This window comes from Hemiscyllium ocellatum, chromosome 33 (assembly GCF_020745735.1).
Source record: "Hemiscyllium ocellatum isolate sHemOce1 chromosome 33, sHemOce1.pat.X.cur, whole genome shotgun sequence".
Lineage (NCBI taxonomy): Eukaryota > Metazoa > Chordata > Chondrichthyes > Orectolobiformes > Hemiscylliidae > Hemiscyllium > Hemiscyllium ocellatum.
Window position 1 is genome coordinate 21,180,116 of NC_083433.1, and position 6,914 is coordinate 21,187,029.

Sequence of the window (6,914 nt, forward strand, 5' to 3'; positions counted from 1 at the left end):
CCATGGGTTTGCAAGGTGCTGCCTGAGGAATTCTGGTGAATCTTGTAGATGCCGGGGAATGAATGACCCTGCCGGGGAATGAATGACCCTGCCGCCGCCGCTGTCCCCGATCACCGGGAGAAACCTCTCTGCAGTCGACCTGACGTGCGGTGGCTCCGGCCCGTGCCATCTGATTGGTCGTCAGCGCGACCTACGCGGCTACGTAACAGATGGAGAGAAAAGCACGGGGAAAGCACAGCGACTGCTGCAGAGTGATCTTCCGGTCTGGTTGGATATCTTGGAAGGAAGGTAGACGGTAAGGGAAAAAGGAACTTTGAATATCATCAAACTGATGGAAAGGATAGTCGGCAAATATGACCTCCACCGTTGGAGTATTGATGTGCTATCGCTTCTCGGCCTTTTGGCTTGGAATATGTGTAGTTTCTGTTCTTATCAGTTTAATCGCTGATATCTCCCGAAGGTGGGAGTGTTTGTATTAAATGGATTTTTGGAGCAGGGAGATGGCTTAAGGGCTTGCTCTGTCCTCTCCATGTATCAGCCTGGTATTGCAGTGTTTCCAGGAATGGTGCACCCAACGCTTACCCAAGTTCAAAAGCAGGTGAATGCAATGTGAATCTCTTGCCTTTGCTAGTTTGCCGTGTTGATGGCAGTCAGTGATTGTTGCATCTATTGTCTTTTCAGTTGCAGGAAACTATCGTCTTTTGTTACGGGTTTTCTGTCTTATGAACCTGCTCTGCAGTTACCTGATGAAGGTGCAGCACGCAGAAAGCCAGGACAGGGGTAACCCCAACGTGCTACAGGGAACATTCTGGAACCAGGGGCCTGCCAGGAAGGTAACTTGCCAATTTAAATGAATGGATTTGCCCTTGTCTGCCGTTTTGGGCTTCTGCGGTCGTTCTTGGAACGTATCCCACCGATGGTACGGCGGTGGCGGGGGGTGGGGTGACTGCTGTAATTTCAAAGAACCCCGTTGGGCTGAAACCTGGTGTTGTGGGATTTTTAACACAGTCAAATCAGGTTGTGGGATCCCATGACTCAGCCAATGTCAAATGGCTATCAGATCAGCCCCCACAGGCCCTTCCCAACCCCCCCGCCTCCCCCCCCACCCCGAGGCAACAAATTTATCCTAATATTTTCTTGAACAAGAAAGAAATGTCTTTGGTCTGTTTCCTGAATAGAGTGAAACCCCCATCTCTGTTTGTTTCTTCGCAAACTACTGTACGGAAGCGACCTGCTTTAGTAGCTACGTCTGTACGTAAAGATTATTCACGCAGACGATCGCCCAAGGCTGGAACTGGCTTCAGCTCCCTGGTGCCACCAGGCAGCCGTACTAACCACTGATCCACTGTGCCACCCGTACGATTTGGAACGATTTGTCATCATTTGCGGTGCAAGTAGCGAAACAGTTGTCAGTTTTGTCAACTGGGTCGGATTATAATGTTGTCAGCGATCTGCAGCAATGTGAACGGAGATGTCGAATCGAGCTGCTGGTGGTGATGAGGCGCGCTTGCAGCGTGACATGTTTACACGGGGAGATCAGCTCCCTCCCCATTCTCCAGAGAGTCGGATACAAGTAGAGAGGATATTGAGAGTGGACGATAAAGAAAGGGTGCACGGACGTAATTCGCTTTTTCGCAACTTTTCGGATTGATGCGGAATGCCGAGGAGCAAATCCTGTACGTGAGGGAAACGATGATTGGCATTTATGGGCAAGCTACACCAACACAAGGGGAGGCAATGAATAGGATCTTTCCGTCAAGGCCAACATTTCTCACCCATGCCGAGATCAGCCTGGTGGTGAGCTGCTCTCTCGAACCGCTGCAGTCCAAGTGCTGTCGGTAGCCCCGCGATGCTGTTTGGGCGGGGATTCCCGATTTTGACCCGGTAACACCGGAGGAACAAAGACATATTTGCAATTCAGGACAGCGAGTGTCTCGGAGGGGGGGGGAGAACTTGCGAATGGTGGTGTTCCCGTGGATCTGCTGCCGTCATCCTTCGAGGCTGCGTTGGCCATGGGTTTGCAAGGTGCTGCCTGAGGAATTCTGGTGAATCTTGTAGATGCCGGGGGAATGAATGACCCTGCCGGGGAATGAATGACCCTGCCGCCGCCGCTGTCCCCGATCACCGGGAGAAACCTCTCTGCAGTCGACCTGACGTGCGGTGGCTCCGGCCCGTGCCATCTGATTGGTCGTCAGCGCGACCTGCGCGGCTACGTAACAGATGGAGAGAAAAGCACGGGGAAAGCACAGCGACTGCTGCAGAGTGATCTTCCGGTCTGGTTGGATATCTTGGAAGGAAGGTAGACGGTAAGGGAATAAAGGAACTTTGAATATCATCAAACTGATGGAAAGGATAGTCGGCAAATATGACCTCCACCGTTGGAGTATTAATGTGCTATCGCTTCTCGGCCTTTTGGCTTGGAATATGTGTAGTTTCTGTTCTTATCAGTTTAATCGCTGATATCTCCCGAAGGTGGGAGTGTTTGTATTAAATGGATTTTTGGAGCAGGGAGATGGCTTAAGGGCTTGCTCTGTCCTCTCCATGTATCAGCCTGGTATTGCAGTGTTTCCAGGAATGGTGCACCCAACGCTTACCCAAGTTCAAAAGCAGGTGAATGCAATGTGAATCTCTTGCCTTTGCTAGTTTGCCGTGTTGATGGCAGTCAGTGATTGTTGCATCTATTGTCTTTTCAGTTGCAGGAAACTATCGTCTTTTGTTACGGGTTTTCTGTCTTATGAACCTGCTCTGCAGTTACCTGATGAAGGTGCAGCACGCAGAAAGCCAGGACAGGGGTAACCCCAACGTGCTACAGGGAACATTCTGGAACCAGGGGCCTGCCAGGAAGGTAACTTGCCAATTTAAATGAATGGATTTGCCCTTGTCTGCCGTTTTGGGCTTCTGCGGTCGTTCTTGGAACGTATCCCACCGATGGTACGGCGGTGGCGGGGGGTGGGGTGACTGCTGTAATTTCAAAGAACCCCGTTGGCCTGAAACCTGGTGTTGTGGGATTTTTAACACAGTCAAATCAGGTTGTGGGATCCCATGACTCAGCCAATGTCAAATGGCTATCAGATCAGCCCCCACAGCCCCTTCCCAACCCCCCCGCCTCCCCCCCCACCCCCGAGGCAACAAATTTATCCTAATATTTTCTTGAACAAGAAAGAAATGTCTTTGGTCTGTTTCCTGAATAGAGTGAAACCCCCATCTCTGTTTGTTTCTTCGCAAACTACTGTACGGAAGCGACCTGCTTTAGTAGCTACGTCTGTACGTAAAGATTATTCACGCAGACGATCGCCCAAGGCTGGAACTGGCTTCAGCTCCCTGGTGCCACCAGGCAGCCGTACTAACCACTGATCCACTGTGCCACCCGTACGATTTGGAACGATTTGTCATCATTTGCGGTGCAAGTAGCGAAACAGTTGTCAGTTTGTCAACTGGGTCGGATTATAATGTTGTCAGCGATCTGCAGCAATGTGAACGGAGATGTCGAATCGAGCTGCTGGTGGTGATGAGGCGCGCTTGCAGCGTGACATGTTTACACGGGGAGATCAGCTCCCTCCCCATTCTCCAGAGAGTCGGATACAAGTAGAGAGGATATTGAGAGTGGACGATAAAGAAAGGGTGCACGGACGTAATTCGCTTTTCGCAACTTTTCGGATTGATGCGGAATGCCGAGGAGCAAATCCTGTACGTGAGGGAAACGATGATTGGCATTTATGGGCAAGCTACACCAACACAAGGGGAGGCAATGAATAGGATCTTTCCGTCAAGGCCAACATTTCTCACCCATGCCGAGATCAGCCTGGTGGTGAGCTGCTCTCTCGAACCGCTGCAGTCCAAGTGCTGTCGGTAGCCCCGCGATGCTGTTTGGGCGGGGATTCCCGATTTTGACCCGGTAACACCGGAGGAACAAAGACATATTTGCAATTCAGGACAGCGAGTGTCTCGGAGGGGGGGGAGAACTTGCGAATGGTGGTGTTCCCGTGGATCTGCTGCCGTCATCCTTCGAGGCTGCGTTGGCCATGGGTTTGCAAGGTGCTGCCTGAGGAATTCTGGTGAATCTTGTAGATGCCGGGGAATGAATGACCCTGCCGGGGGAATGAATGACCCTGCCGCCGCCGCTGTCCCCCGATCACCGGGAGAAACCTCTCTGCAGTCGACCTGACGTGCGGTGGCTCCGGCCCGTGCCATCTGATTGGTCGTCAGCGCGACCTACGCGGCTACGTAACAGATGGAGAGAAAAGCACGGGGAAAGCACAGCGACTGCTGCAGAGTGATCTTCCGGTCTGGTTGGATATCTTGGAAGGAAGGTAGACGGTAAGGGAAAAAGGAACTTTGAATATCATCAAACTGATGGAAAGGATAGTCGGCAAATATGACCTCCACCGTTGGAGTATTGATGTGCTATCGCTTCTCGGCCTTTTGGCTTGGAATATGTGTAGTTTCTGTTCTTATCAGTTTAATCGCTGATATCTCCCGAAGGTGGGAGTGTTTGTATTAAATGGATTTTTGGAGCAGGGAGATGGCTTAAGGGCTTGCTCTGTCCTCTCCATGTATCAGCCTGGTATTGCAGTGTTTCCAGGAATGGTGCACCCCAACGCTTACCCAAGTTCAAAAGCAGGTGAATGCAATGTGAATCTCTTGCCTTTGCTAGTTTGCCGTGTTGATGGCAGTCAGTGATTGTTGCATCTATTGTCTTTTCAGTTGCAGGAAACTATCGTCTTTTGTTACGGGTTTTCTGTCTTATGAACCTGCTCTGCAGTTACCTGATGAAGGTGCAGCACGCAGAAAGCCAGGACAGGGGTAACCCCAACGTGCTACAGGGAACATTCTGGAACCAGGGGCCTGCCAGGAAGGTAACTTGCCAATTTAAATGAATGGATTTGCCCTTGTCTGCCGTTTTGGGCTTCTGCGGTCGTTCTTGGAACGTATCCCACCGATGGTACGGCGGTGGCGGGGGTGGGGTGACTGCTGTAATTTCAAAGAACCCCGTTGGCTGAAACCTGGTGTTGTGGGATTTTTAACACAGTCAAATCAGGTTGTGGGATCCCATGACTCAGCCAATGTCAAATGGCTATCAGATCAGCCCCCACAGCCCTTCCCAACCCCCCCGCCTCCCCCCCCACCCCGAGGCAACAAATTTATCCTAATATTTTCTTGAACAAGAAAGAAATGTCTTTGGTCTGTTTCCTGAATAGAGTGAAACCCCCATCTCTGTTTGTTTCTTCGCAAACTACTGTACGGAAGCGACCTGCTTTAGTAGCTACGTCTGTACGTAAAGATTATTCACGCAGACGATCGCCCAAGGCTGGAACTGGCTTCAGCTCCCTGGTGCCACCAGGCAGCCGTACTAACCACTGATCCACTGTGCCACCCGTACGATTTGGAACGATTTGTCATCATTTGCGGTGCAAGTAGCGAAACAGTTGTCAGTTTGTCAACTGGGTCGGATTATAATGTTGTCAGCGATCTGCAGCAATGTGAACGGAGATGTCGAATCGAGCTGCTGGTGTGATGAGGCGCGCTTGCAGCGTGACATGTTTACACGGGGAGATCAGCTCCCTCCCCATTCTCCAGAGAGTCGGATACAAGTAGAGAGGATATTGAGAGTGGACGATAAAGAAAGGGTGCACGGACGTAATTCGCTTTTCGCAACTTTTCGGATTGATGCGGAATGCCGAGGAGCGAATCCTGTACGTGAGGGAAACGATGATTGGCATTTATGGGCAAGCTACACCAACACAAGGGGAGGCAATGAATAGGATCTTTCCGTCAAGGCCAACATTTCTCGCCCATGCCGAGATCAGCCTGGTGGTGAGCTGCTCTCTCGAACCGCTGCAGTCCAAGTGCTGTCGGTAGCCCCGCGATGCTGTTTGGGCGGGGATTCCCGATTTTGACCCGGTAACACCGGAGGAACAAAGACATATTTGCAATTCAGGACAGCGAGTGTCTCGGGGGGGGGGGAGGGGGAGAACTTGCGAATGGTGGTGTTCCCGTGGATCTGCTGCCGTCATCCTTCGAGGCTGCGTTGGCCATGGGTTTGCAAGGTGCTGCCTGAGGAATTCTGGTGAATCTTGTAGATGCCGGGGGAATGAATGACCCTGCCCCTGCCGCCGCCGCTGTCCCCGATCACCGGAGAAACCTCTCTGCAGTCGACCTGACGTGCGGTGGCTCCGGCCCGTGCCATCTGATTGGTCGTCAGCGCGACCTACGCGGCTACGTAACAGATGGAGAGAAAAGCACGGGGAAAGCACAGCGACTGCTGCAGAGTGATCTTCCGGTCTGGTTGGATATCTTGGAAGGAAGGTAGACGGTAAGGGAATAAAGGAACTTTGAATATCATCAAACTGATGGAAAGGATAGTCGGCAAATATGACCTCCACCGTTGGAGTATTAATGTGCTATCGCTTCTCGGCCTTTTGGCTTGGAATATGTGTAGTTTCTGTTCTTATCAGTTTAATCGCTGATATCTCCCGAAGGTGGGAGTGTTTGTATTAAATGGATTTTTGGAGCAGGGAGATGGCTTAAGGGCTTGCTCTGTCCTCTCCATGTATCAGCCTGGTATTGCAGTGTTTCCAGGAATGGTGCACCCAACGCTTACCCAAGTTCAAAAGCAGGTGAATGCAATGTGAATCTCTTGCCTTTGCTAGTTTGCCGTGTTGATGGCAGTCAGTGATTGTTGCATCTATTGTCTTTTCAGTTGCAGGAAACTATCGTCTTTTGTTACGGGTTTTCTGTCTTATGAACCTGCTCTGCAGTTACCTGATGAAGGTGCAGCACGCTGAAAGCCAGGACAGGGGTAACCCCAACGTGCTACAGGGAACATTCTGGAACCAGGGGGCCTGCCAGGAAGGTAACTTGCCAATTTTAAATGAATGGATTTGCCCTTGTCTGCCGTTTTGGCTTCTGCGGTC

The 6,914-nt window shown here is 51.2% G+C and overlaps 4 non-coding genes across 4 annotated transcripts; all 4 read left to right on the forward strand.

The window, feature by feature from the left end:
- Positions 1–384: 384 nt before the first annotated feature.
- On the forward strand, positions 385–576 carry LOC132831779 (U2 spliceosomal RNA). Its single transcript, XR_009646731.1, has one exon. It is a non-coding gene; the product is annotated as a U2 spliceosomal RNA (small nuclear RNA).
- Positions 577–2,396: 1,820 nt separating this feature from the next.
- LOC132831780 (U2 spliceosomal RNA) lies at positions 2,397–2,588 on the forward strand. The gene has a single exon (XR_009646732.1). It is a non-coding gene; the product is annotated as a U2 spliceosomal RNA (small nuclear RNA).
- Positions 2,589–4,406: 1,818 nt separating this feature from the next.
- On the forward strand, positions 4,407–4,598 carry LOC132831578 (U2 spliceosomal RNA). The gene has a single exon (XR_009646540.1). It is a non-coding gene; the product is annotated as a U2 spliceosomal RNA (small nuclear RNA).
- Positions 4,599–6,403: 1,805 nt separating this feature from the next.
- LOC132831781 (U2 spliceosomal RNA) lies at positions 6,404–6,595 on the forward strand. The gene has a single exon (XR_009646733.1). It is a non-coding gene; the product is annotated as a U2 spliceosomal RNA (small nuclear RNA).
- The last annotated feature ends 319 nt before the right edge of the window (positions 6,596–6,914 follow it).